The sequence below is a fragment of the Callithrix jacchus genome, chromosome 22, assembly GCF_049354715.1.
Source record: "Callithrix jacchus isolate 240 chromosome 22, calJac240_pri, whole genome shotgun sequence".
NCBI classification, from domain to species: Eukaryota; Metazoa; Chordata; class Mammalia; order Primates; family Cebidae; genus Callithrix; species Callithrix jacchus.
Genome location: NC_133523.1, coordinates 35,597,780 through 35,608,561, shown reverse-complemented (window position 1 = coordinate 35,608,561; position 10,782 = coordinate 35,597,780). Strand labels below are relative to the sequence as shown.

The window sequence follows — 10,782 nt, the reverse complement described above, 5'->3', positions numbered from 1 at the left end:
TTCTGGGAAATGCAGTCCACAGGTTCTCTTGTGCGCAGGCGCGGACGCGCGCGCATCCGATGGCTTCGACCCACGTCCCGGGAACCCACGCGGGAAGCTGAGGAGGAGAACAGACGCCTCTGGGCCTCGCGAGGCCACTTGAGTGTGGGACCGACGAGTGCATCCTTGCGACCCTGAGGCCGAGTGCGTGCAGGACTGGGCGATACCTCCGCCAGGCAGGATTTTGTCTGATTCACCCCTTGAGGTAGTCCCGGCGTAGTACATCGTAGGCGCTCAATATGTGTGTTATAAAGAATGGTTGCCTGGCCATTTGTGCTTGACCGTGTGAGCGCGTGTATGTGGTACTGTGAGGGTTGCGGGACCGACGGAGCCTCTCTGGCTGTGGCGGGTTGTGTTTCCGCGTGTGTGTAGTTTGAGTGCGAGTCGGTGTGTAGTGAGTAAAGGCACCTGACTGGAGAAAACCACAGAAAATACCTGGGGGTGTGATTTTTGTGACTTTGGTCAACGGGATGACAGGCTCTGTGGTAGATGGTGGCTGTGATTGACGTGACAATGTGGTACTATGCCGTGTGACTGGGTGCAGGCAAGGCTATGTGAAGATGTGAACGTGTGAGACTTGGGAAATCTGGATGTGGAACGTCACAGGTGCTAGTGGAATCGTGACTCTGTGTGTGTATAAAAGTGTGCAACCATAGGCCTATATGTCTGTGGAATAAAGAGCATATGTTATATATTCTTAGAGCATCAACTTTATTTAAAGATTTGGACCGGAGAGTTGCAATTTATGTGCCAAAGAATTTTGTCTTTTTATATTGATTTAAATGAATTTTTTTTTTTTTTTGAAACGGAGTTTCACTGTTACCCAGACTGGAGTGCAATGGCACCATCTCGGCTCATGGCAACTTCCCCCTCCTGGGTTCAAGCAATTCTCCTGCCTCAGCCTCCCAAGTAGCTGGGACTACAGGCGTGCACCACCATGCCCAGCTAATTTTTGTATTTTTAGTAGAGACGGGGTTTCACCTTGTTGACCAGGATGGTCTCGATCTCTTGACCTCGTGATCCACCCACCTCAGCCTCCCAAAGTGCTGGGATTATAGGCGTGAGCCACTGCGCCCAGCCTAAATGAATTTTTTTACAAAGAGAGAAATGCAAATAATAGTAACTTTTTAAAAATATTAAGAATTTCCTTCCACTCTTCTATTCTGGCAATGAGTCTTTGGCAGATGAATTTGAAAAGCTTGGACTGAGGACATTATACTTGGCAAGCACATTAACATTAGGCAGTCAGCCTTTGGTTCCTTAATACCATGCTTCATTGAAAGGAGCATGACTCCATGGAGAGATGGCAGATTCCAGAGCTCGGGAAGGGAAGGTTCAGAATGAACTTAGAACAACCTGTGCTAGAAAAGTAAGGAAGTGCTCAAAGAATGGTAGTGACGTGTTCAACGGACATGGAAACCCGATTGAAGGGACGTCCACTGACCAAATCTGACATGGTTTGAGCGTCAAAATAAATAGTGCTAGTTATAGATTAAAACCCATTAAATAACAAGGAAAATCATAATTCCAAACTGATATAAATTAGTAAGTGAAAAAAATAGAAAGTTTGATGAGGGACTGGATGTTTACATTGTTGGAAAGAACCACACCCCCCTACCCTCTCCCCACCGCCTGCAACCAAGTCCCTTAAAAATGTGCCCATATAAGGCTGGGCGAGGTGGCTCACGCTTGTAATCCCGGCACTTTGGGAGGCCGAGGTGGGCAGATCACAAGGTCAGGAGTTTGAGACCAGCCTGACCAACATTATGAGACCCAATTATCTACTAAAAAATTACAAAAATTAGGCAGGCATGGTGATGTGCACCTGTAATCCCAGCTACTCAGGAGGTTGAGGCAGGAGAATCGCTTAAATCTGGGAGGCAGAGGTTTTAGTGAGCCAAGATTGCGCCACTGCACTCCAGCCTTGGGGAGAGAATGAAACTCTGCCTCAAAAAAAAAAAAAAAAAAGTGTCCATATGAAAAAATGCTCAGCATCACTAATCATCAGAAAAATGCAAATTAAAACAATATGAGATACCACCTCACGGTGTTAGAATGGCCATAATCAAAGAGACAAAATACAACAAGGGTTGGTGAGAAGATGGATATAAGGGAACCCTTATTCACTATTTGTGGGAATGTAAATTAGTACAGACATTATGGAGAATATCCAGAGGTTTCTCAAATTAAAAATAGAGTTATATGACCCAGCCATCCCACCACTGGGTGTATATCTGTGTTAGTCCATTCTTGTATTTCTATAAGGAAAACCAGAGTCTGGGTAATTTATATGAAAAGAGGTTTAATTGGCTCACAGTTCTGCAGGCTGTACAGGAAACATAATGGCATCTGCCTTGGGGCAGGCCTCAGGAAGCTTCCAATCATTTCTGAAGGCAGAATGGGAGCAGGCACATCACATGGTGAAAGCAGGAGCAAGAGAGTGAGGAGGGAGATGCTACACACATTTAAATGTCCAGATCTCATGAGAACTCACTTTCATGCAGATGGAAACAAAGGGGATGGTGCTTAACCATTCATGAGAATCTGCCCCCATGATCTAGTCACCTCCCACCAGTCCCCACTTCCAATATTGGGGATTACATTTCAGAATGAGATTTGGGTTGTGACACACATCCAAACGATATCATTCTGCCCCTGGCCTCAAATCTCATGGCTGTCTCACATTTCAAAATACAATCATGCCTTCCTAACAGTCCCCCAAAGTCTCAACTGATTCCAGCATGAACTCAAAACTCCAAAGTCTGAAGTCTCATCTGAGACAAGGCAAGTCCTTTCCACCAACGAGCCTGTAAAATAAAAAACAAGTTAGTTAATTCCAAGATACAATGGGGGTACAAGCATTGGATAGACAGTCCTGTTCCAAAAGGGAGAAATTGGCTAAAAGAACGAGGCTACAGGTCCTATGCAAAATCAAAATGCAGTAGGGCAGTAATTAAATCTTAAAGCTCCAGAATAATCTTTAACTCCATGTCCCATGTCCTGGGCACACCAAGGGTGGGCTCCCAAGGCCTTGGGCAGTTCTTCCCCTATGGCTTTGCAGGGTTCAGGCTTAGAGGCTGTTCTCACAGGCTGTTGAGTGCCTGTGGCTTTTCTATACTGATGATGTAAGCTGCCAGTGGATCTACCATTCTGGGATCTGGAAGATGGTGGCCCTCTTCTTATAACTCCACTAGTCAGTGCCCTAGTATGGACTCCGTGTGAGGGTTCCAACCCCACATTTCCTTTTTGCCCTGCAAAAAGAGGTTCTCTGTCAAGGCTTAGCCCCTGTGGCATGCTTCTGCCTGGACACCTCAACTTTTCCATATATCCTCTGAAATTTAGGTGGAAGCTCTCAAGCCTGATTTATACTCTGTGTACCTGCAGACTTAACACCATGTGGAAGCCACCAAGACTTTTGGCTTGCAACCTTTGGAGCTTCAGTGTGAGCTGTACCTGGGCCCTTTTAAGTCACAGCTGGAGTTGGAGCAGCCAGGATGCAGGGAGCCATGTCCTGAGGCTGCACAGGTCACTCCTGGCCCATGAAACCATTCTTCCCTCCTAGGCCTTGGGGCCTGTGATGGGAGGAGCTGCCTCTTAGGTCTCTGAAATGCCTGTTTCCCATTGTCTTGGCTATCCGAACTTGCCTCCTTTTTAGTTATGCAAATTTATCTAGCAAATTGTTGCTTAGAACCCTACTTGAATTCTGAAAATGAACTTTTCTTTTCTACCACATAGCCAATGCCAATTTTCCAAACTTTTACACTGCTTAGTTCCAGCTTTAAGTCATTTCTTTACTCCCATTTCTTAGAGTAGGTGGTTACAAGCAGCCAGGCTACATCTTGAATGCTTTGCTATTTAGACATTTCTTCTGCCAGATACCCTAGGTTGTCACTCTCAAGTTCAAACTTCCATAGATCCCTAGGACATGGACACAATGCAACCAAGCTCTTTGCTAAGGCATAACAGAAGGGACCTTTGCTCCAGTTCCCAATAAATTCCTAATTTCCATCTGAGATCTTGGTAGCCTGAACTTCATTGTCCATATCACTATCAGCATTTTAGTCACAGCCATTTAACCAGTCTCTAAAAAGTTCCAAATTTTCCTTTATCTTCCTATCTTATGAGCTCTCAACTCTCTTGTAACCTCTGCCTGTTACCCAATTCCAAAGCTGCTTCCACATTTTCTGGCATCTTTATAGCAATGCCCAACTCCTCAGTACCAATTTTCTGTATTAGTCCATTCTTGAATTGTTATAAAGAAATACCCGAGACTAGGTCATTTGTAAGTAAAGAGGTTTAATTGGCTCACAGTTCTGCAGGCTGTACAGGAAGTATAATGGCACCTACTTCTGGGGAGACCTGAGGAAGCTTCTAGTCATAGTAGAAGACAAAAGGGGAGTAGCATGTCACATGTCAAAAGCAGGAGCAAGAGGGGAGGTGCTATATACACTTTTTTTTTTTTTTTTTTTGAGACGGAGTTTCGCTCTTGTTACCCAGGCTGGAGTGCAATGGCGCGATCTCCGCTCACTGCAACCTCCGCCTCCTGGGTTCAGGCAATTCTCCTGCCTTAGCCTCCCAAGTAGCTGAGATTACAGACATGCGCCACCATGCCCAGGTAATTTTTTGTATTTTTAGTAGAGACGGGGTTTCACCATGTCGACCAGGATGGTCTCGATCTCTTGACCTCGTGATCCACCCACCTCAGCCTCCCAAAGTGCTGGGATTACAGGCTTGAGCCACTGCGCCCGGCTGCTATATACACTTTTAAACAACCAGATTTCATGAGAACTCACTATTGTGAGATCAGTACTAAGGGATGGTGCTGAATCATTCATGAGAACTCCACCCCCATGATCCAATCACCTCCCACCAGGCCCCACCTCCAACATTGGGGATTACATATCCATATGAGATTTGGGCAGGGACACACATTTAAACTGTATCAATATCCAAAGGAAATAAAATCAATAAGTTTAAGAGATACCTATGCTCCCATGTTTGGTGCAGCACTATTCACAATAGCCAATATGTGGAAGCAATCTAAGTGTTCATCAAAGGATGAATGGATAAAGGAAATGGGATATATCTAATAGAATAGTATTCAGACTTTAAAAAGGAGGAAATCCCTGAAACAAGGATGACCTGTAGGACATTATGTTAAGTGGAGTAAGCCTGGCATAGAAAGACAAATACTGTATGATCTCACTTATATGTGGAATCTAAAAAAGTTGAACTCATAGAAGTAGAGAGTAGAATTGTGGTTACCAGGGCCTGGCAGGGGTGGAGGTGGTTGGACAGATGTTGATCAAAGGATATACAGTTTCAATTAGGAGGAATTAAGAAAAAGTTTGGGCCATGCACAGTGGCTCACACCTGTAATCCAGCACTTTGGGAGGCAAAGGCAGGTGGATTACATTTTAATATGAGATATGAGGGCAGGAGATCAAGACCATCCTGGCTAACATGGTGAAACCCTATCTGTACTAAAAATATAAAGAATTAGCTGGGCGTGGTGGCATGCACCTGTAGTCCCAGCTACTTGGGAGGCTGAGACAGGAGAATTGCTTGAACATGAGAGGCAGAGTTTGCAGTGAGTTGGGATTGTGCCATTGCACTCCAGCCTGGGTGACAGTGAGATTCTGTCTGAAATAATAATAAAAGTTTATGTCCAAATTTGAGTCAGTTCTGGGTGAGACTAGAATGTCCATAAGAAACTGGATATGATGGGGGCTCAACAATTTAGCAGAATTGTGACAAAGAGACAGGGGTGATAAGGTGAGTTATATGCCAACAAACCTCTCTCTTGCACCAAGCACTACCCAGGATATTCAGAGCTCATATGGGATGTGGTTAGAGTTCTACAAGTGTCATTTACAAGTGTGAGTGTGTGTGTGTGTGTGAGATACACAAGTTTTTTTTTACCATAATATAGTCCCATTTGTCTATTTTTGTTTTTGTTGCCTATGCTTTTGAGATCTAAGCCATAAAATCTTTGCCTAGACCAATGTCCTGAAGTATTTCTCCTATGTTTTCTCTTCATAGTTTTAGGTCTGCCATTTAAGTCTCTAATCCATTTAATCTATTTTCAGTTGATTTTTGTAAATGGTAGGAGATAGGGGTCCAATTTCATTCTTTGGCATATGCATATTCAATATTCCTAGCACCATTTATTGAGGAAGATGTTCTTTCCCCTTTATATGTTTTTGGTGCCTTTGTTGAAAATCAGTTGGCTGCAAATGCAGATTTATTTCTGGTTCTCTATTCTGTTCCACTGGTCTGTGTCTGGTTTTATACCAATACCATACTGTTTTGGTTATCACAGCCTTGTAATACATTTTGAAGTCAGGTAGTGTGATGCCTTCAGCTTTGTTGTTTTTGTTCAGGATTGCTTTCCCAATTGGTTTCTGGCTACATGAGATCTAAGAGGTTTTTGTGGAGTCTTTAGTTTTTCCTAGAAATATCATTGGTGGAGCATACCATTGGAAAAGAGTGACAGTTTTATTTCCTCTTTTCCAATTTGGATGTATTTTATTTATTTCTCTTGCCTGATTAATCTGGCTAGGACTTCCAGTACTGTGCTGAATAGGAGTAGTGAAAGTGGGCATCCTTGTCTTGTTCCAATTCTTAGAGGAAAGCCTTTTAGTTTTCCTCATTCAGTATGATATTGGCTGTGGGCTTGTCATATACGGCCCTTACTTTGTTGAGGTTTGTTCCTTCTGTGGCTAGTTTGATGAGCATTTTTATCTTGAAAGGATGTTTATTTTCATCAAGTGCTTTAATGTATCTATTGAGGTGATTATATGGCTTTTTCTCTTCATTCTGTTAATGTGATGTATTACATTTATTGATTTGAATATGTTAAATATCCTTGCCTTCCTCAGATAAATCCCATTTGGTCATGGTGTATTATCTTTCTGATGTGCTGTTGAATTTGGCTAGTGTTTTGTTGATAATTTTTGCTTCTATGTTCATCCAGGGTACCGGCCTGTAGTTTTTTTGTTGTTGCTGTTGCGTCCTTGTCTGGTTTTTGGCCTCAAAGTAAAGCTGGCATCGTAGAATGAGCTAGGGAGAATCCCTTCTCTTCAATTTTTTGGAACAGTTTGAGAATGGTTGGTTCTTCTTTGAAAGTTTGGTAGAATTTGAAGTGAAGCACCAAGTCCTAGACTTTTCTTTGTTTGGGAGATTTTAATTATTGATTCAATATCTTTGAATCATTATTGGTCTTACTCTTTATTGGTCTGTTCAGGTTTTATATTTCTTCCTTATTTAATCTTGGTAAATTATATGTATCCAGGAATTTATCCATTTCCTCCAGGTTTTCCAGTTTGTTAGTGTATATTTATTGTAGTCTCTGATGATCTTTGGTATTTCTGTGGTATCAGTTGTGATACACTTCTGATTTTGTTTATTTGGTTCTTTTCTTTTTTCTTGGTTAGTCTAGCCAGTGGTTTATCAATTCTATTTATCTTTTCCAAGAAGCAACTTTTCGTTTTGTTAATCCTTTGTATTTTTTTGAGTCTCTATTTTGTTTAGTAATTCTCTGACCTTTATGATGTCTCTTTGTACTAATGTGGGTGTGGTTTGTTCTTGCTTTGTAGCTCCTTGAGGGGCATGATTTGATAGTTTATTTAAAAATTTTCTACTTCTTTGATGTAGGCATTTATTGCTGTCAACTTTCTTCTTACTGCTTTTGCTGTATCCCATAGATTTTGGTATGTTGTATTTCTGTTTTTATTTGTTTCAAGAAATTTTTTATTTCCTCCTTTCTTTCTCCCTTGAACCAGTAGTCATTGAGGAGCTTAATTTCCATGTATTTTTACAATTTCCAAAGTTCTGCTTCTTACTGATTTTTAGGGTTTTTTTCCATTGTGATCTCAGAAGATACTTGATATTTCCTTTTTTAAAAACAAAAACTGTTCTTCCTACCCCTTGTGTTGGAAGGGTATTCTGGGTGTTTTGCTGCAGCTTCTTAACTGGACTCCAGAGCTCTTCTAGAGCTATATTTATTCATGGATAGCTAATGGTCCACTTTTGTGGGAGGAAGAAAGCAGGAATCCCCTACTCTGCTATCTTGTGACATCACTACTCTTTCTTTGTTTCTTATGACAACATTTTTGAAGAAAAAAGTTATTTTATGTAATGTCTCTCAATTTTGTAGTTTGATGTAGTCCTATGATGAGATTCAGGTTATGGATTTTTACTGGAATACTGGAATTACTGCATAATTTATGTGTGGCAAAGGTCACAGTGCAAATTAAATGACATGATCTGGCCGGGCGCGGTGGCTCACGCCTGTAATCCCAGCACTTTGGGATGCCGAGGTGGGTGGATCACGAGGTCAGGAGATTGAGACCATCCTGGTCAATCTTCAGGATGAAACCCTTTGGTGAAACCCCGTCTCTATTAAAGATACAAAAAATTAGGGGGGCATGGTGGCGCGTGCCTGTAATCCCAGCTACTAGGGAGGCTGAGGCAGGAGAATTGCCTGAACCCAGGAGGCGGAGGTTGCAGTGAGCCGAGATCGCGCCATTGCACTCCAGCCTGGGTCACAAGAGCGAAACTCCATCTCAAAAAAAAAGACATGATATTTGAATAAGGTCTAGACTCCTTTTGAAAGGCTGTTTGATCAGGGAAACTGAATTGCTCTACCACCTTATTTCATGGCTATGAGCATCAAACTTTAGGGAGTCGATCCTGTAACAAATACAGCGCCTTAGCTTTGCACCGATACCTCCAGCTTAACCACTACTTATTTTGTATTCCAAGAACTACCCATTTATCTTTTTTACAATTTTGAAATTTTCTTTCAAAGGTAATAAAATACTGGAACTTTTGGGCCCATGAAGTCCAAAAGGACTTAATTAACATTAATTCCTAAGAGTTTGCTGCAACTTGGCCTGATTTTCGAGACTGTACAAAACAGCACCTATCTTGTGGTTTATACTGAGAGACAAGTCTCGTGTTTTTGCATGGGTCAGGTCCTTTGAGTGGAGGTATTTACAATCAAGTTAAAACTGTACAAGAGTGTGTGCCACTTGGCCGGGCGCGGTGGCTCATGCCTATAATCCCAGCACTTTGGGAGGCCAAGGTGGGTGGATCACGAGGTCAAGAGATCGAGACCATCCTGGTCAACATGGTGAAATCCCGTCTCTACTAAAAATATAAAAATTAGCTGGGCATGGTGGCGCATGCTTGTAGTCCCAGCTACTTGGGAGGCTGAGGCAGGAGAATTGCTTGACCCCAGGAGGCGGAGGTTGCGGTGAGCCGAGATTGTGCCATTGTACTCCAGCCTGGGTAACAAGAGTGAAACTCCATCTCAAAAAAAAAAAAAAAAAAAAAAAGAATGTGTGCCACCTTAGTAAAGGTTAAATATGTCTCTTCGTAGAGGTGCTCCAGAGTAATAAAGATAAATGCTTCTCCTTTCCCTTCCTAGTGAAAATTTGCATACATTCTGGAATAGAGATAAGGTCACTCTTCTTTTTCTCTCATGTGGAGGAAGGGCATGCCACCAGAAGCTTCATATAAGAGCAGTTTCCTAATGTCAGGATTCTCCTATAAAGCACTCACTGCATATAGCAGATAACTTTTCTACCTTATTGCTTTACCCTATGGCAACTGGGGTTCTGGGAAGCAAGGCAAGATATTGTTCCTGCCACTTTTGCCATGAGTAAAAAATGGTTTGACTCTGACTCAGGGGTCTACTTTTTCTCTGTTAGATGTATGTGAAGCTGCAGCAGGCTATCTCGTTAGCATGCAAGTAGAGCAAAATCTTGAACCTTTCAGTTTCTGAATTATTAAGCATCTTTTCATTTTTTTTTTTTTTTTTTTGAGACAATCTGGCTGGAGTGCTGTGGCATGATCTTGGCTCACTGCAACCTCCGCCTCCCGGGTTCTCTGCTTCAGCCTCCTGAGTAGCTTGGATGACAGACATGTACTACCATGCCCTGCTAATTTTTGTATTTTTAGTAGAGATGGGGGTTTCACCATGTTGGCCAGGCTAGTCTGGAACTCCTGACCTTAGGTGATCTAGCCGCCTCTTTTGCTGCCTTTTTATTGAATTATCTGTCTTTTTCATATTAGTCTGTAGGATTTATTTGTATAACATATCGAAATATCAAGATATTTGTTGTATATGTATATGTATTATAAATAACTTCTCCCAGTATGAGATTTCTTTTCATTGATGAATGGAAATTATTAACTTTAACATAGCCGAAATAATTTTTTCATTATTGTTAGAGCTTCTTAAAAATACTATCTTAGGCCGGGTACAGTGGCTCACGCCTGTAATCTTAGCATTTTGGGAGGCCAAGGTGGGCGGATCACAAGGTCAGGAGTTTGAGACCAGCCTGATCAACATGGCAAAACCCTGTCTCTACCAAAAATACAAAAATTAGCTGGGCATCGTGGCATGCACTGGTAATCCCAGCTACTCAGGAGACTGAGGCAGGAGAATCGCTTGAACCTGGGAGGCGGAGGTTGCAGTGAGCTGAGGCACCACTGCACTGAAGCCTAGGCGACAGAGCGAGACTGTTTCCAAAAAAAAATTATTAAAAAAAATGATAATTTCGCCAATCCAAAGGTCATGAAGCTATTCTTCTACGTAATTATTTGTTTTCCTTTTACATTTTACCTTTATAATTAGATTGTAGGGGTCCAAATGAGGCAGGAGAATAGGGTCTGGAGACAGGGAACCTAAGACCGACCCCTGCTGACTTTCATTTACTTACAAACTTCAGAATT

The 10,782-nt window shown here is 42.2% G+C and overlaps 1 protein-coding gene across 7 annotated transcripts in view; it reads left to right on the top strand.

The window, feature by feature from the left end:
- Nucleotides 1–54: 54 nt before the first annotated feature.
- The window catches only part of SELENOV (selenoprotein V), a 49,340-nt gene continuing 38,612 nt past the window's right edge, over nt 55–10,782 (top strand). For all 7 annotated transcript variants that reach the window (XR_013530901.1, XR_013530902.1, XM_078359662.1 and 4 more), the window contains exon 1: nt 55–244. The gene's annotated coding sequence lies outside the window, so the exon portion shown is untranslated. The remainder of the gene's footprint in view (nt 245–10,782) is intronic.